The sequence below is a fragment of the Eulemur rufifrons genome, chromosome 5 (assembly GCF_041146395.1).
Source record: "Eulemur rufifrons isolate Redbay chromosome 5, OSU_ERuf_1, whole genome shotgun sequence".
Classification (NCBI taxonomy): Eukaryota; Metazoa; Chordata; class Mammalia; order Primates; family Lemuridae; genus Eulemur; species Eulemur rufifrons.
In genome coordinates this window covers 13,785,702-13,805,412 of record NC_090987.1, presented here as the reverse complement: position 1 = coordinate 13,805,412, position 19,711 = coordinate 13,785,702, and the positions used below count along the sequence as shown (strand labels likewise).

At 41.6% G+C, this 19,711-nt stretch overlaps 1 protein-coding gene across 4 annotated transcripts in view; it reads left to right on the top strand.

The window, feature by feature from the left end:
- Window positions 1–19,711, top strand: part of NEDD4L (NEDD4 like E3 ubiquitin protein ligase) — a 220,275-nt gene that overhangs the window by 66,913 nt on the left and 133,651 nt on the right. For all 4 annotated transcript variants that reach the window (XM_069468360.1, XM_069468359.1, XM_069468357.1 and 1 more), the window contains exons 2-4: window positions 8,107–8,188; window positions 11,090–11,128; window positions 13,537–13,590. The gene's annotated coding sequence lies outside the window, so the exon portion shown is untranslated. The remainder of the gene's footprint in view (window positions 1–8,106; window positions 8,189–11,089; window positions 11,129–13,536; window positions 13,591–19,711) is intronic.

Here is a 19,711-nt window from a genome sequence, read left to right as displayed (position 1 = left end):
GAACTGCAAGCCACGTTCTGGGAACTGATGACTCTTCCAGAATTAATTAAAAGTGTCTTTTTCTCCCTGTTCAGTTAATAAAGGCTGAATTCCCCGAGGAGTTCTGTACTTTAGAACTTGCTCTCTGTTCTAGTTAAACACAGCTCAGTGTTGACTCGACTTTGGCATCAAGTTCAAAGTCCCTGTGCTTGACCAGCCTCATTTTCTTTTTGTGATCGCAAGGACATGGGTGAGATTAGCTGTGGAATTGACTTTCAGGGTTGGGAGAGAATAATTAGTTCGGAAGACTGTTCCCATGCTTGATTTCAGTGCAGTTCTGCGTCTCTGTAGGTGTTTTGTAGGCAACTTACATTATAAATTGAGGATGGAAGCAGCCAGTTTGTAAAGAGAATAAAATAACTAAACAGTTAAGAATGTGTTTTTGAACTTCTGTTTCATGAAGTTCTAGTTGGATTCACTTTTCTTTCTCTAATCACGCGGGAAGCGGGCGAGCTGGTCTGGTAGCTCGGTGTTCCACCAGGCTCGTGTAGGAACAGATCCTATCTTGGAATTTTTCTCTTTGCTTTCTGGTCTCAGCCATTCATTTCCTTTTCCTTATCCGTGAAATGGGGATACGGAAATAATCCTTCCCAGGGTTGTTGTAGGGATTAGAGATGGCATCTCTGTGAGGCACCAAGCACGATGCTGTATATCCAGTAGGTGCTTAATAAATGATACTAGAAGTTATTACCATTGTTCATAAGGCTTTTCCTGCATTTCTGATCATTTTAGAAAAAGAATCATTTAGAAACTTTCTTGAGTTCTTAATATATACTGCCTTTCATAAAGGCAAAATCCGAGTTATGAACGCTCTTGTCTAACTTTGGTCTCTCTGCAGGAGGGTGGACGGCCTCTTTGTGAGCACCCTGCCTCCCACTTGGGTGCCACCCTGGTCCTTTGTGCCTGGTGGGCACTCCATAACTATTTGAGGAATTAAATCCATTTCGAACCAGTTGCCAAAAGGGAACAGTTTTTTCCCCTTTTCCTTATGGCCTTATGAGTTACTATATCTCTTGGCTCTAGTAAAGTATTTATGTCATAAAAGAAAGATGTTTTCTTGACCTCTGGTGGTTGCACATATATGAGGAAAATACATAATAGAAGATGCTGGTGATAAAGGCAAGTCATAGATTATTATTATTTTTTTTTTTTTGGCGGCTATGTGGGTATTTCAATAATTTGTAAGTAAAACTTTTTGTGGGTATTTCAGTAAATTGTAAGTAAAACTTCCTTTTAGTGACTTGCGCTGAATATTTATACTACCAGAAGATAAGAGAATATTGGTCTTGAACAACTTTTTTTAAAAAAGAAACTCTTTTAGCTTAAATATTTTTTATGAACCACCACGTGTGCTCATGAAGTTGTCCCCTGGTTCCCGGGGGGATCTGTGACTGAAGGTTGGGACCCCCAAGGGACTGGTTATAAATGGCAAGGGCAGGGTATAAGGAGGAAGTCAGTCTTGGCTAGAGATTTCGACTTGACTAAGGAGGTCTTAGAATGCAAGTAAACCGCTAGTTGCTCCAAACAACAAAATCTGAAGTATCCAAATGTGCATTTTTCAGCAGCTTCACAGAATATCCATAAGTCATAAAGTTTCAGTGACTTTTTTTTCCCTGCTTAGGACCAACATAAGAATGCATTTGACTGTAATCTGACGCTTGCTCTCTTGTGTTTCAAAAATCATACATATTTAAGATAAAGTGGCTCATTGTCATTATTGGTGACAAGGGATGTATTTCAAAGTATACTTCATGCCTTTAAGCAAATCTTGAGGGCTGGAACATACGTACATATTCTTTCAAAAATCTTCAATAGTCATCTACTTAAGGCAATTTTCTGGGTAGAAAAAACATTTGAAGCCTTTTTGAGTTTGATACTGAGGTGTATGCTGGCCATGAAATTACAGGGTTCAGTGCCTCATTGAAGAGTAGATTGTAGTTGAAGTGTATGTGCAACTATGGTTGGTATTTTCATAACTTTTTTGTACTCGTAAAAGTAGTACTTGCCCACAGTAGAAAATTTAGAAAAAAATAAAAACCATAAACGAAAAAATATACATAATTCATAAGTTTATTATATGGAATAACTATTAACTTTTTAGCTATGTTTTTCTCAGTTTATTTCATAAATATTTTTTGAGTTAGTCATATTTTTAGACCTGCTTATTCCTTAAGGTTATAGCATGATTATTTTCTCTCATTTTAAAATACTCATTGCAAATCTGATTTTTAATCACTTTTCTGTTGGGCTGGAAGGTTGCTTCTAATTTTTTCCTATTATATATGATGCTGTAGTGAGTATCTTTTGTAGATAAATGTTTACCTGCATCTCTGATTATTTCTTTGGGATTAATCCTTAGAAATAAATTTGATGAACCACAGGGCATCCACTCTTGGAATGCTCTGGATACTTCTGCCGCATTGGCTTTTCAGAAAACGTGTAGTACTTTGTCTTTCCAGTAGTGGAATATTAAAATTGAAATGTCTGCCTCTCTCTAGAAAGTGTTAACTCTTTTCAGTCTTTGACAGTTTGTTGGCTAAAAACTTCAGTTTCAATATTATTGCACGGATTCATGTGTTTTATTTCTTCTCTCACACTTTCTAGGTAATTTTTTCCGTATCGCCTGTAAATGTTTTTGTGTTGTTTCTTCATTGACGATACAAGTAGTTGACGTAACGCTGACAATAATAGTCAAAGTGGAAAAGAATGAGGAACTCTTCAACAAAACAAGTTGTCATTTAACAAAACGGGTTTTGCAATGAAACTTTCTCTGGGTTGGCTAAGTCTTAGTGTGTCAAGGTAGACAAAATAAATTAGGTCTGTGGTGCTGTGTAATTAGCCCTCTGCTCTTTGCTAAGAGGGAACAAAGTCGTGATCCTCTCACAGGCTACCCCAGTACCATACTGAGCACCTTTTACAGGGAAGAATTGTTGCTTCCCTCGTGTTATGGTAGGGATGCGCCCTCAGGAGGCATGGTTGAAAAATGAAGACCTTTCTCATTGTTCTTCTGATATCCAAGTATCTTGGAAGGACACCTTTATAGCTGGTAGACAAGGCAGTGTCATTGTAACCTGGCTGCAGTCTGAATGTCATCCACCTTGCCATCTTGCCCTTTGGAGGCAATGCCTGCCCCATCCTTCCTCCTCCCTGCCCTGCCCCCCCTTAAAATATGTGGATAGCAGCGAAGACTATTTATTCTGATAAAAATGAGTAAACAGAGTAAGTGCAAAAGAACTTAGACCACTTCAGTGAGTCAGGTGGAGATGGTTAAGCATCACCCTGTCAATGATGCGTTGGGACCGACTATCCTTGTTCAGTGTGTCCCAGAAGGCTAAATGACAGGGCAAACCCAGGTCTCATTTTCAACTCCCCCTAACAAATGACCCCGTCTGCACTGTCTTTTACTTAGTGGTGGTGAAGGTGAATGAGACCCGAGTAAGATTTCTGTGTCTGGATTCATTAAGCCCGGTTGAGATCTACTAGAGATAACTGGAGCAGGGGCCCAGGGAGGCAAAACAAAATTTTTAGCATGGGGCTCCATGCTAAGAAGGAAAGAGACAACAATTAAAAAGCTTTTCTCTTGGAAGTTTTGCAGCATCGGAATGGATTTTACTGGGATTTCTTGGTGGCTTCTGAGAGAGCAGATACTTGTGAGTTTTTTGCTGAGGATCTTAGCACCTGTTGGACTCCTTGTGATTTCATTCCAGTTACGAGGCTCTGCCTTCCGGGCATTGATTTCGTGCAGTTTCTGGTGTGTCTCATATCTCTAAGATAAGGTGATGTGTCCCTTCTGTTTTTTCCCTCAAACATAATCTTACGTGTACTGATGAGTTATCTAGTTTGTGAGTCAACAATGAGATACGATGCGGCTCCTAAGATCCTTCAGGGTGCATTTTGGGGTCTGCGCTACCTAGACATGTGGATTTGGAGGCCACTTGAAATAGCACCAAGTTATTAGGATCCTCTGATGGCAGACAGCTCAGACCATCATCATTTGATGGGGTGCTTGCAAACTTAGGTATAGATGCATCATCATGAGCATAGAGCAAAAGATTTGAGAGCCCCTTGTGTAATGACATAGTTGTCAAGAGCCTGAGACCTGGAGGTTGACGTGGACTCCCCTGTCCTCTTAATCTACCTACCTGCCACATTCAGTTAGCCATCGAGTTCTTTCGAGACCATCTTTGGATGAGTGTGCAATCCTTTCTTTTTGATCCTCACCACCTCTCTGTGTAGACCTTTCTCGTTCTTTGGTGTGGAGGCCTTCCGGCTGGTCTCTGTGCCTGGTGTTTCATCTCCTTGTAATGAATCTGATCTTGAATCTTCTGTACGTCAACAACAACCCCACTTACTATGTAGTGCTTACTATATGTCCAGCACTATTGTAATTTTAATCTTCCCGATAGTCTCCCTATAAGGGAGATACTGCTATGATCCCCATTTTGTAGATGGTGAAGGCCCAGAGAGGCTACGTGAGTTTCCCAAAGTCGTGGAGCTGCAAATAGGAGAGCCAGGATTTGAGCCCAGCAGGAATGTCTGGCTGCCTTTGCTCCCGAGCCCTAAACTGCAGCTGTGCCAGACTTTTCAATGTTCCAACCCCCAGCTCCAGCCTGTCCCTGGACCTTTGCCTGTGATCTTTCTGCCTGGAAAACCCTCACCTTGTTCTTGGCCCAGGCATCGCAGCCCTGTGTGGGCCTTCAGACAGCTCTCTGGCAGTGGTGCCCAGATGGAGCAGTGCACAGCAGTCACCTGGGACACCCCATAGCAGATCCCCAGATCCTAACCCTGGAGATTCTGATCTAGCAGGTCTGGGTTGGGGCCAGGCACCCAGATTTCAGGTGACTCTGGCTCGCAAGAAACCAAGGACTGCTGCTGCTGTCGCATTCCTGGCTACTTTGTCACAATCATTGTTTTATTTCTCTCTGCTCCGTTCAAATGGGCAGGAACGGTACAGTGTCTTTCAATTCTGGAGCTTGTCTTCTAGCCTGGCATAGAGTAGAAGGTGCTCAGTAAATAGAAGTTTGTTTGAATCCTAATCCCACTTTATTGTCTCCTTGGAAAAGCTGAAAGGAAGATTGGGATGGGATGCCTAAACAGCTTTACTAAGCACAGAAAACAAAAGGTTTGCAAACTAGAATTTCTCTTCGAATCCACATGTTCCTACCAGGTGGTGAGCTTCTTAGCGAGTCACATTACTAATGCTAACCCTGAGTTGTACTGAACAACAGCCACTGGAAGAGTAAGTAGGTGCCAAGAGTGAGCTCTGGGGACCTTTGTTGTGAATAAGATTCCCAGTGTGATCATCTCTACCGAGATCCCCGGGGGCTTCCACGTGGTCTGAATGAGGAAGCATGGAATACTCAGCAGTCTCTGGTTGGCTGGCGCCCAGTGTGTGCTGTGAGGTAATCAGCGTCAAATCTGTACTCATGGCAGAAGTAGGGTGTCAAAAGGAGCAACAGAGCCTCAAGTGTCTCCTAAGAGAGGAGGGGAGAGAATAACAATTATGGCTGTGGTTTATGGGGGCACTTGCGCTGTGTGTTTGGCACTATACTGGGTACTCGTATCAGTACATAATTTTCTCTGATCCTTACCAATGACCCCTGAGTTAGGAATTGTCATTCCCATTTTATTCATGAACAGGCTGGAGTTAAGACTAGTTAAGTACCAGCAGAAAGTGGGGAGGAGCCATCTGGGGCGACTGTTTCCCCCTCCCATAAAACTTACACCCTAGTATCCTTTAACCAGCTCGGGCACCTTGGCCTTTGGCTGAATTCTGTTCCAGGAAGTTTCTTGGTCAAGTTTTCATGGATTGAGTATAGCTTAGTAGCTACCTGGATGAGCACTCGAGATGTTACATGTTCAGATACGACTTCCTCATTACAGCTGGAAGCCATATACTGTCTGACACTGAGACACCGCCCACCCCTGCGTGTGTCGCTTACTGTGAGCTAGCTGTTCAAGGGATACAGACTGGGGTAAATGAATGACCAGTGGAAGAATGTGGATGTTCTATTAAAGTGAATGCTTAGCTCTTTATTGCAGTTATATAGTAGCCAGCATCATGATAGCCGAGGGGCGTAAAGAGATGGCAGCAGGGTTTATGGTCTTTCTTACAACCTGGGATCGTGTGTGTGTGCAGGCGCCTTCACAGCATGCTGGGAGCCTGTTCTTGAGGTGACATTGAAAATCAGGCCTTGAGGTGTTTGTTTGTTTATTTATTTATTTATTTATCTTTTAATTATTTATTTATTTTTTGCTGTTTGGTGTTTTTTTTTTTTTTTTTAAAGCAATAGCTTGGTGGCTAGAGATAGAAATTTTAGTTTATGTAGCTAAAAAAAGACTCTTTTCAGACACCATCTAGAACAGTGGTTCTCTGGGTGTGGTTCCTGGATCAGGAGCCACGGAGACACCACTCGGCGAGCATCAGTGGGAACTTGGTAGAAATGCAGATTGCTAGGGCTCCACCTCAGGGCAGATTCCACGTTGGGCATGGGGCCCAGCAATCTGCGTTTCAACCACCCCCTCCTCCAGGTGATTCCGATACGCTAAAGTCCGAGCATCACTCACCTGGAAAGTGACACCCGATTCATCGCCGAGACCACAAGCTCCCATTTAGGAAGGTGGTCAGGCTGGGTGCTCGCTCTCGGTTCATCTTTCTGAGGCTGAGGATTTCCATATAAGGAGAAGTGGGTGCATCTGATTAGATGTTCTTTAACCAAATAAAGATTTATGGCTTATGGATAAGAGGCAAGATTGACTGATATCTTCTAAACCAGAATGTTAAAAATATTCACCCTTAATGGGATAATAGAACAGAACAAATTCTGTTGCTTTTTTTTTTTTTTTTTTAGATATGTGTTGTAACTTCTATTAAGATGCATTTTATGGGCAATAAATACTGTATATATGCTAACACTATTTTTTGCAGACCTTTGATTTGGTTTTTTGGTATTGACTACAGTCTATTACTACCAAACTTTTTTTTCATACTTTTCTCTTAAAGGGTTTCATGGCATGTTTATTAGTTGAGATATCAAATAGAAATCAACATGGGCTCAGCATTTTAAGGTACTCTATGTAATCTTTGGAAATATCTTAGACATTGCAAAGTAAGGGTTAATAGTCATGGTATAGACGCTAAAGGATAATTCTCAAATTGCATGAAGTTAACATGATGGATTAATGGAAATAAATCATTAGCTGTAGATAATCAGATGAGAGGAAATTCGGGGGTTGAATACATGAGCGCCTTTTTATGATTTTCAGGATTACAAGTGTGAAACAGGAATTCTCCTGGATCCCGAATTCTTACAAAGTGATAGTTTGACTAGATCTGAGCTACCCCAGGGTTAGCAATGCTACAAAGTATGAGTGGACTAAACTCACTTAATAGAGAGTCCACATTAAGTAATAGTTTCAATATACATCTTGCCAGAAGTTTTCAGTTTCCCACAGAAATAATTATTAAAGGTAATGTGATGTGTGTGAGAAATTCTGGGACTTGTAGTCAGGAAACCTGAAATTTAATCTAGACTTTACTCAAATTTATAACTTAAGGCAAATCTTTCTTGAATTTCTAGGCTTTAGTTTTGGGGGATTTGTTTTTTTATCTGTAAGATGGCAGGTGCTGGTAATGGCTGTTTTACCTCCACTAATCGCTTACACACTGGAAATAAGAATATGAATAAGATACAAACTAAATTTTCTAGCAAAATTTTTCTAGTCTGAACAAATTCTGTATGCCTTTTAATATGTCTTTTGATCTTTTCAGAATCTGTTTAAAAAACTACAGCAGATTAATTATTTTGAATTATAGGGAAAATTATCTTTAAAGTTAGAATGTGGGTTTCTTTTTTTATTTGCTTTTAAATAAACTATTGGCTCTGGTTGATAGAAACTTTTCTCAGAGTATACTGATTTAGTAGGCATGTTAAAAATGTTACTGCTTAGTGTGTGGGGATAACATGAGCTGGGACTTTAACTGATATATGCATTTTCATTTACGTTCAACTATTTTGTTTTAAATTAAAAGTATAATCCTGTTAAATCTGAAATATTTTCTTGCAGTGATCCGTATGTGAAACTTTCGTTGTACGTAGCGGATGAGAATAGAGAACTTGCGTTGGTGCAGACAAAAACAATTAAAAAGGTAGGTCTCCATCCTTTACTGAATTTCATTGACATCATCAATCCAATTATAGAACGTACAGTCATGCACTGCATAACATCCTTTCAATCTGTGATAGATCACATATACAATGGTGGTCCCATAAAATTATAATGGAGCTGTGCTGTACAGGTGTACCACTTACTATCTTTTATACCGTAGTTTTATTGTACCCTATGTTTAGACATGTTCAGATACACAGATACTTACCATTATGTTGCAATTGCCTATAGTATTCAGTACAGTAACATTGCTATATAGGTTTGTGGCCTAGGAGCAATAAACCATACCATATAGCCTAGGTGTGCTGTAGGCTATATCATCTAGGTTTGTGTAAGTACACTCTGTGATCCCACAGTGACGAAATTGCCTAGTGACACATTTCCCAGGACATATCCCCATTGTTAAGCAACACATGACTGTAATCGGTTTTATAGAAGTTTATATTTTAAGAATAAAATGGCAATATTTTATTTCAAGCATTTTTCAGTATTAAATCTGTAAGGTCCCCATAGACCAAAACTTTTCAGTATCAACTCAAGATATCCATTCTGGTTTTTAGTTAAATGACTGTAAAAACAGTATTCTAAAAATCAGCCTTATTACAAGTAGTAATTTTTTTCGTGCAAAGAATATAGTAAAACGAGGGTTGTTCTAGTTGGCTTGTTATTTTTCATAAAGAAACTAAAAATAATTTAAAATACATTTAATGAAATGGAGTGGTTTGTGGTATTGGTAGGCACAAAAGGAATGATTTAACTTGAAACAACTATTACCAGTGGAAGAGGGGAAATACTTGGTTAGCTACATGAAAACATAAAGTATATTAATAATAAAGCTATATGTGTATATATACGCATGTTTTATTTTCATAGGTTTCATATACATGTTTCATTAAAGATCTGCATCCATAATTATATCTGAACTTGCCTATCTCCATGTATTTATATATGTATGTACAATACATACAGATATTTACCCCATATTCGGGAACTTTACTGAAGATGCATGTTTTCTTCTATGCTTTAGTATTATTTATGGATTACTATTTTTTTTCCTTTCCCTTGGGGGAGTGGTTAGTCTAACACTTTGTTAAACATTTCCTGGACAGCATGATTGCTTTAAAAAAATTCTATTAATAACTCTCCTGCTGCTATGCAGACACCTCAGATCCACGGCTGGGTCATTTTGTGTAAGGCACGGTAGCTGCAGCGTGTCCTCCACCTGCCATTGGGACGGGCATTAGAAATCTGTTTTGCAAACGGGAGCCAGTGTTGTGATTAGTGGGGAGGATGCCTGCGAAGGACGGAGGCCATTGTTCCCCCTGTTAGGCGCTGGCGCTGGCTCAGCCACCAGGCGAGCAGGGGGCCCCCTGGCAGCCCCCTAGGGGACTTGGTTCCTTGCTGGATGCGGAGCTGAGGACCAAAGCCGGCGATTGGGGCTATTGCAATATATTTCCCTCCAAGGGGAGGTCCTCCTTCTCCCTCCCTCCCCGCAGCAGAGCGTGCAGCTCCGTGGCTGGGGCTGCCCTGCTTCTCCTGGTTCGTATGTCTGTGCTGCTCTCGGGTGGAAGAACTGCCCTCGGGCCCTCATCCTCCTCTCCTCACGGTGCTGTGGCTGGTTCTTTATTTGTTTTGTGCTCTCATGTTGTTGTTTGCTTCCCTCGCCTGTCATTTCCTGTGTGCATTTCCACCCAGCTGCCCCCAAGGACCGCTGCAGCCTGGGGTGGCCAGGCCTGCCACCGGGCTCCGGGCTCCTCTCCTGCTCGCCTGTGCATTACCATCCCCAGCTCCTCTCATGTTGCAAAGTGTGCAACCCCATTATTTAGGATCAGATTCACTGTGGAGTTGTGGGTGGAGAAAGTGCTGATTTTTTAAAATGCCAGTCCAGTGTTAATACGAGTTCTATGTTTTATATTTTTATGATGTGCTGTATTGCTTTTTTTTTTTTTTTTTTAAGAGAAACTTCTTCCTGAACTGGTATGTTAAAGGAAATAGATTGATAAAGGCAAATAGCATTTTTACTAAAAAATTTCTGTAGATGCTGGTGTGATGGTGATTTTCCGGTCTCAGATTTTTACATATAATTTTTAAGAGCCGTGTTTAAAAGTATTAGGCATGTGCAAATGCACAAACATACATATTCCTTCACAGAATGGGCTTCATCTTAGTTTTGAAGGCTATTTGGCAGCCCATCTTTTGTCCATTCCGATGACACAATTATCTTTGCCTTGTTTTTAGGAGGTGTATATTTCAATAGATTGATGGGTGGATGGATAGAGGGAGAGGAGGATTGAAGGATAAGTAGGCAAGTATTTTTTAACCTGGTTATTTTAGAGGAAAAAAATTCCCTTTTGGCTTATCACTGGCAGGGTTTTTGTTTTCTGGTTATAAAATGTGCTCATTAATATTGTTCTCTATAAAATGTTCAGATTTCAATATTTATATAAATAATGAACACTTTCAGCTGTTTCCTACCTCCATTGCTCCCCAAAACACATTTGTAGCAGGTAGAGGGGAAGTCAACAAAGTTAATTTCCTTCTTGATAAAATAATCATATCAGTGCTAATTTCTTGAAGGAAATGTTTATATTTTCGTGAGGCTGGCTGTTTGTATGTCCCTGCTGTTTTTTCTGGTGATAGCCTGCAATTTATGGTTTCATATCTGTGAATCATCGGTTTCATAAATATGCTCCCTCCCCCTCTAGTTTGGTTTATAGAATAGTCTTAAATAATTGACGAAATGCTGCTTTTATTGCCGTTTTGAAAATCTCTTAGCTGTTTTTTTAATCAAGAAAAATGTTTAAGCAAATATGTAGACTGCATTGTATTAGTAAATGTTTCAAAGACTGTAAAAGATATTACAAGATAATTTCTCTTCCAGACACTGAACCCTAAATGGAATGAAGAATTCTACTTTAGAGTAAGTGTTTCATTTTGGGGGGTAATAATTGTTATTGATACCTAGATTTGATATATTGATATCTAGATTCATATTGAGAGAAAGCTGGTACATTTTTAACAAGAAATTCCTTTTGGGATGAAAAATGGCTAGGTAACCTCTTAATGTGTCCTGAATTTTGAAAGACTATGAGTAGTGGTCACAAAATTTGGACTTGTTCCATTTGGGGATGTTTTGGAGAAATAAAAACAAAGTTATCCAAATACCATATTACATCTTTTCAACTCAGCTTTTCTTTAAAAAATAGGATAAAATATAATTTAAAAGTGTAATTCTATGAGACTATAGGTTATGAATTATTTTAGAGTAAAACACTAGCAGCAACATGATTAAAAAGAATAAAAATTGCCAATTATGAAACAGGTAGGGAGGAAAATTTTTGTAATTCACATATTTAGTGTGTATATGTGTAATATATTACTTCTGGAATCTAAATATGGCTGAATTAGGTAAAATTCCCTAAATCTTTTATATTTCATATTTAGAATAGCTTTATGGAGAAATAACTGAATTCTGTGAATTGGCAAAGATTTCTTATTAGTGAGTTTTGTGATTTTTGCTGTGTTTTGTTACGAAAATTTGGGAAATATTAAATAGCTCAGCTATTTCTTTGAAAGAAAGGGTTTTCTCTTCAAAATGGAAATATTTTAATTGTGTGGCTGTGATAGTTAAAGCTGCTTATCCCCAAGTAAGGTCTTCTGATTAGTGCACAATCCCGAATAATAATACTGCCGTTAGACTTACTGGTCCTGATTTCCTTCTTTCAATCACAATAGTATTTTTGTGTTTCAGACTTGGATTACTATATGCAGAATCTGGTATCTATTATGTTCAGAGCTGAAATATGGCACTGATATTTTAATACTTGGTGAGATCCTACGTGTAGCCTCCACCAGATGTATTTTAAATTACTCTGTGAAGGACTGGAAGGCTAACGGGGGCTGATAGGTGTTTAGGTTAACTCTTACATATGCTTTCTACTTGTGAAACTCTGAATTATATAGAGTTCTTTCAGTTGAACACTTTGGCCATAATTATGTAAATGTTAGTACATCTAAAACTTTTTCCAACTAATCTTGGCTATAGATATATTTAAATTCTGGTTTTGTGTTTTTTTAAGGCTTTTGTTTTTATGGATCCTACAAATCTTGACTGAGAACCTACTATGTGCCAGCTCCTGCCCATGGCCTGTGAATGGATTGGTTAGCAGCACAGAGCTTCTAAAGAGACAGCAAACCCACTGTCCATCTGTTTGCGCTGTCGTTAAGCTATGGGCAGACCAAGGGGCCAGAAGTACAAGTCGAGCTCTCTGTCTTATACTGTCAAATATTACTTCATTCCACGCCCCGTCATAAAGCAGCCAAGGCCTAGTAACAGGAGATCTGGGTCACATCTCTGGCTTTGCCATTTACAGCCTTTGTGACCCTGGAAAAGCCACCTGAGCACTCGCAATCTCCTTATCTCTCATATGGGAGAGAGAAGCCCTTACTTGTTAGGGCTGTTTCCGGGATTTACCTGCCGTGATGTAAATGAGAACACGTAGTACCTGGTCACACACGTGGTTGCACTTAGTAAATGATACCTAAGTGTGGATGATGACATGGGCCGTTTTGGTGAGGTTTTGGTAAAGTGAAAGAAAGAAGCTAAAAGACATGAAAAGCCCAGTAGCTCTGACATTGGCCCCACATTGCTGGAAGTAGGGACATCTGTTATTTCTGGGTCTCTCTAATCACTCACAGCCTAAGCTTTGGAGACAGGTGTGCCATACAGGTGCGCGTCCTGGTTGCCCTGCACACTAGCTGTGTGCTCTTGGGCAAGGGTCTTGGCTCCTCATTGGTAAAATTGGGTGATAGTTATATATCACAGGATTGCTGTGAGGATTAAATGAGATCATATATTGATATTTAAGAAGGAGACAGTGCCTAAAAAATAGGCACACAGTTGTATATAGCTGCTGTTACTATTTTCTTCATTTTTAACATTACTGCTATTACTATTAGGCCTAAGAGTTTTCCTTAGGCATAGACCTTTGTGAGGATGTGACCTTGGTCTATAAGTATGAGGTTGTCCTTTGTAAAGGAGGCTAGGAACTCCTTAAAGTTATTTAGAATTAGCCTTTTTTATTTTAGAGAAACAGCTAAGAGCCTTTTCTTCTTTAGATATGTCTAAATTAGGGGGAGAGTAACATAGAAATCAGTGGTAGAAAATTTGCTTTAGTAGACACAGAATTTCCAGAAGAGTAGGTGAATTGTTACATATTACACAATTTTAGTGGGTTGCATTGTAAAGCAGTATTTTATTCTTTCTCTTATTTCATTGTTCAAATGACTACTGTTCATTTACAAAATACTATTTATGTCCCTTTATAGGTAAACCCATCTAATCACAGACTCCTTTTTGAAGTATTTGACGAAAACAGATTGGTAAGTGTGTCCCTGTTTTTGAATTTTGCTTCACTTTTTTATAAACTGGATTTTCGGACCGGTGTCCTTACAACTCTGTATTTATGTTGTACTTAGGACAGTGTATATGCTCAAAAAGACAACTATTTTTGTCCCATTACTAGTTTGACAATTCTAACAAATGCTTTTGTATTGCTAGGCTAGAAAATTTATTTGTATATATGTGTATTTTTATTGCAGTTGAGATAAATGAAAGGCACTGGCGACAGATTAGCCCGTATGCTTATGCTGTAGTGTTGGGAGTACCGATGGCAGGCAAATCTGTAAAGAGGCTACCGGGCATGTAAACACACCTTGCAGGGTTTTAGGATATAAGCCAGACTATAACGCTGCAACGCATAAGCAAATCCATAGTGATTGTTTCTGGGAAAATAAAAAGCTAATTAATGGTCTAGAGCAAAAAGTTAATCTACATTTAGCAGGGAAATTTAAGCTATATTCAAAAAGTGGTATTTTCTCAAGAGAGATCCTTAGAAAGTACCTTGAGAGAACCAGAGATATGCCTGAGGCATATAAATGATACAAGCTAATATTTAATTAATTTAGAGTGATGTATGTATATAGAAAGTGAAATATATGATGGATGTAACTAAGGTTTCATTTTAGAAATGGAATTTTAGAAGCAACTTCAGCTTGAAGCATTTTGCTTTCTTAACTAGGATGTGTACATGGAGCACCCCTAAGCCAAGTGTTCCAAGTATGAATGAACATGGTCATGTTATATTAAGTCCTTAAGTTCCCCTCAGAACTGGTATTATAACTCAGCGCAGTCAGTCAGTAATTCTCAAATTTACCTTGCCTAAAACTTAGGTATGTTGATTGGTTAAAACAAGTGTCCTTATGAACCTTTCTTTCTGCAGAATTTAGTTGAACTTTTACATTTTTTTAATAGCGTGAGGTTGGTAGAATATTTGATCTGGAGGAAGCTTATAAAACAACCCATTTAACTCTCTTCTTACAGATGAGAGACCTCAGGTCTAGAGATTTTACTTAATTTAAACAAGTCAGTCAGTGGAAGCGCCAGGGTCCAACCTGCTGGTCTCCTAAGTCTCAGTCCGGAGGTGTTGAACAGCCAGGCCTGTCATCCTTATTATAGAATTTGGAAATGCATTTAATCTCATATACTTGGTATTATTCTCCAAAATAGATAACTAACAGATTTTGCCCTACCACCCTAATATGTTTTCTGTTAAAAATACGGGATCTCGGTGGCGATGCATTGAACTCTACATTTTGACCCTTGGGTGATAATTAGTAGTACAGAATAAAATCACTTTTGTTGCATGCATGAAGTTACTTTCTTGTTGAATTGAATGAGAAATTCTGCTGAGGGTGGAGTTCTCGTCTGTCTCTCATCCAGCAGGGCCTGCATGAATTGAGCAGGATTCGACAGTAGCATTAAGTCCCTGGAGACACGGTGCATCCGTACCCACTCCTTTTTCTCTGATTGATGGAATATAATAACTCTTCTTTAAGATGAAGAAAGGGTCCAGTTTGAGGGAAACACATAAGTTTGCCTCTTATGTGTTTTAATTCATTAATTTTCTCCTATTAAGAGAGATTCACTGTTAAAACATTATTTCCCATTTCCATATTTCAAATGACTGTAGTTGAGATGATCTTGCCATGGGTCCAAAACTATACTTCCAAACCAAAAAGAGCTTTGAAGGCAAAACTTTTGAGAAATTCTGTGTGAATACAAGCTGTCTGAAAAATTGTGTTTTATAATGTTAATACCTAGCTTTGCCCCGGGCCATCTGCAGTGCTGTTACTATGCAAAGAATGCTGGCAGTGGTGTTTCCTTTGTTGGCTGTCAATCCAGGGAAGGCAGTACGTGACTATAGTAGTATCTGGAGGTTTTAGCATTAAGTAAACTAGTTTCCATTTCTCTCTTAGAGGTCATTTTTGGCATTCTAAAAACACATGCTTTTAGAAAACAGGTTGGGATGTATGTAAACATAGGGTTAATCCTCCACACCCTGGACTCCAGAGCTGTTGACAAAGTCATGCTTTGCAGATTTTAAAATAAACTTTTTGTCACTCTTTGCAGCTTGGTATTTTCCCCTCCTATTTTTTTTTTTACCCCCTCCTAAATAAACCTCTTTGTTAAATAACTGATGTTTCTGGGTCATAGAAAATAGTAAGTTTAAAACACACAGAATATTTCCAAGTCAGCTACAAATCTGTTGACAGTTTTTTGAATGTGCACGTTTATTTCTTGGGTCCTTTTTGGCCCTTTGCAAGCATAGCAAGATTCCATGTTTGTATCCCAACCGTGGTAACATTACCGACTTCTTACTGGAAAGCAGTCAGCTCTAGGCAGCATTTCTTCTGTATGGTATTCAAGTTAAATTATTACAAAAACCAAATGCACACCCTTTCTCAATTTTCTCCCCCTTTTTTGTGGCGGGGGGGTTCCCTCCTACCTGGCATATGGGCGTCAATGTTTTCTCCAGCTGGGTTCGTTTTCTCTGGTACTTCCATGTCTGGCAATCCTATGCGAGTTATACGCGCACGCACACCTTTTAAATGAAAAATGCTGTGGTAACAGGAGGCAGACCCAACTGCCAACTGGCTGTGTAGTAAGTCGTGCCCCTCCACACCTCCACTTAGCTATTTTGTTACTTGCAGATCATTGTCTAATTATTTAGCATTAAAGGGACGGACACTAGTTCTCTGGGGTATGTGACTGTATTTATAGTACGTTTTATTAGTTTACATTCCGTCATGGTAGGGTAGTGATATCATAAATAACTGGAAACGTAGCATCCCGTGCCCGTGAAAGGGTTTACCGGCAGCCAAGCCGTATTTTACTTGTCATTGTTTGGTGGGGTGGGGAAATGCCGTGTGCGTGTGTTTAATGCCAGATCCCTTGTACTGGTTAAAGAGAGACAGACGCCCAGCGCGCTGCTTAGTTGGGAAAGAAACGTCCTGCGAATGTGATGTGGTTTAGATTTATAGCGGCATGGCTTGCAGTGTGTTTGCTCCCTTCGTCAGCTGTGAGAGGTCCCTGCTGGGGCCACTCCTTTCTGATGGAAAAGCAGCAGCTGGGAAGGTGCTGTTTCAGGCTCTTGCTGTTTAAAAAAAAAAAAAAAAATGAGAGCGAGAGGGGGGAAAACTCCACTACGTCCACAAGCTGGCATTGGAGGGGGAGAGCGCGGTCATGTGGTTCTGGCCACCCTACCCTCTGTCACAGTTCGGATGAGAGCTTTTTGCTCTTATCCAATCATGCCTGGAATGCCGCTTGCCACTTGGGTTATTTCTGCTATCTGTCGCTCTTGGTGCTGCAGTGCTAACGGTTTGGCAGATGGGACACTTTTTCTTGGAGTTTGTGTCTTTGGTTTTTGACTTCTGGCAGTGCCGGGCCTGTTGTTGCCGCTCGCCCTCTGCCTCCCGGCCCCCCTGGTCACCATGGCCCATCGGCTTCGGTTTCATTTTGGCTCTGGTCGCAGCAACACAGCCCCCGAATCAGAGATCCTAGACCAGGAGAGAGAAGACGACTTTTTCATGGCATTCCACACCCTGCCGCGGAGGAGCAGCCCGCACCCCTTCGCCCAGAACGGCGCGGAGGACGGCGGTGGCCTGCAGGGAGGCGTGGGCGCGCTCAAGCGGAGCTCGTCCATGTTCATCCCGCAGCTCCTGACCAGCCTCGACGCCCGCCCCACCCGCAGCTCGTCGGTGCAGATCTCCCTGCAGCGCAAAGCCTCGGACGGGGCCACGGACGGCTGCGGGCCGCCCGACGGCCCCGACGACGGGCCCCCGTGCGCAGCGGCCGACCTCGGGGACCAGGCCACAGTCACAGCGAGGGCCTCGCCAAAGAGCGGCTCGCGGGAGCCCTCGCCCAGGGACACCCCCGCGAGCTCCCCTCCCAGGGCAGCCCGCGACCTGGGGCTCCAGGCCAATGGCACGTGCGGCCGCGTGCGGGGCCCTGGCCCGCTGGACAGCGCCAGGGAGGCCGGGCCGGGCCTGCGCGTGCAGCACCGCGCCTCCAGCGCCGACGTGCGCCAGGTGAGGCTGCTGCCCCTTGGCCCCGACGGCCAGGGCGGCCCCGCCGCGCCCGAGCCCCGGCGCTGGTCCCTGCAGCACGTCCCAGATGCTTCTGGAAGCTCTGGGAAGCGGTGCTTTGTCTTCCAGCTGCAGCAGCCCCCACAGGGCGCTCCGGGGCTGGGCGGTGACTTCAATTTTGGCTTTACCGGCACGAAAGGCGACAGGTTGGTGAGGTATCCCCGCATTCGGCTGGAGAGGAGCACCTCGTACCCGACCCAGCCCCGCACCGAGCGAGGGAGCCCCACGGAAGACCGAGGACCCCCGGAGATGCCACCTCGGGCTGGCAGGGTGGCCCCCGAAATCCGCAGGACGAATTCCGTGGAGAGGACTCCGCAGGGTCAGGGGTGCACGTTTAAGATTAGGCAAGATCAAAACGCAGGGCAGCAGCATTTCAGAATTCTTGTGACTCGGGGGCCCGAAGAAGCTCCCCAGAAACCCGAGGACAAGAGCGCCAACAGCCCCGCTTCCACGGGGGCCGACGGCCCGGTAAGTTCGCCGCGTGTTTATCTGGTGAGAAAGGACTGATTTCAACCCAGAACGCTGCAGCAGGATTAAAACAAACTTCTCCTTGTGTTCCTGGAGTTTCCCCGCCTCGGGCCAGTGGAGCTCAGTGTTTGGTCGCATTCTGGGGCGGTGGTTTGTGGTCCAGCGTTTTGGTAGAGGTCCACGAAACTAGTTAGCATTTAAGAAAATGTCTTTTCTTTAGGTCTTCAAAGTCAAAGAGCTTTGTTTATTTGGGGAATCCAAGCAAAACACACACTCCCCCCCTCCCTTTTAAATATCCTTCTGAATAAGAGAATTTTAAAAATGTATTGCTTTAATCTGCCAAAAGCCAAGTCAGTGCCCCAACATGTTGATGGTGGAAATACATTTAAAAAACCACTTGCAAATACCGCCTGAGAACAGGACTTTCCTTTAAACCTAATCAGTTCTGATAAAGGTTGAGGATATTGCAGAGGACTTGAGTTTAGTCTCTTAATAATTAAAATACCTGTATGTAAAGTTTGATTCATTCTTCTTGATGACCTTTTTGCTGGGAGTGGGGGTCCGTTCTTGTTATATAATTTTTGGATTTTTGTCCAAACAAAGTGTTACTGAACAAGAGTGTAGTGGTCTCTTGTGGAATAGTAAGGGATGTGTTTTTGAAGCAGATTGGCTTGTGGACCAAGGCTGGGAAGCCGTGATGGGGACTGTTAGTGGTCAGATGGCGTGGTGTGCAATTTAACACTGCCCACTTGAGTGTCTAAGCCGGGGATGCTGGATATAGAATGGCCAGTGCCCTGTCTCCAGCTGTGGAAATAGACGCCTTAGAACAGATTCTGGCCTTTACTGCTCCTGTATTCTCGATCGCTCTCTTCCAGTGAAATGGAGTACAGAAAGACAGCTGCAAATGCCACCAGGCATATGATGACTCTGCAGCTTCCATGGTTTAGAGTGGGATGAGAAGTTTAATCAGTTAAGTTTTTTTTTCCAGTAATCACTAGCCATTGAGTGCTTTCTTAAAGAACAAGCTCCTTATATTTTGAATTAGATTCCCCCCTCCCGCCCCCCCCCCGTGAATTTCATGTGATTACCGGTTTAACGATATGATAATGAAATATCTAGGGGACTTTTTGTTTGGACTCACTTGTGAATTGTACCTTTGGAAAGTGGGGAGCTGAGTATTACTCTAGAGTTGTATTGTCTTTTATTGCTTTGTGTTCAGAAATATTTGTCATCATTCAATTAAACTTTTTCACTGCTCCATCATTGGTTTCATCAGTTTGAAGGTATAATCAGATGCCAGATGCAAAATAATATAATTTTCTTCTTCTCTTTCCTTCCGTATGTTCTTTCCTTTATTATGTCAAACTCTTTTATTAGGAAATGGCTAAGTGCTTTGTCTTGGTCTGAACCTACACCATTTATTGTACAATGGTACAAATTTCAATAGAGTTTTGTTATTATAGTGGCTTTTAACCCCTGTTCCAAGAAATTACCATCATGGCACTTGTAGGCTTTTTGTTCAGCAGCAGGATTCCATGCTGACTTGGAC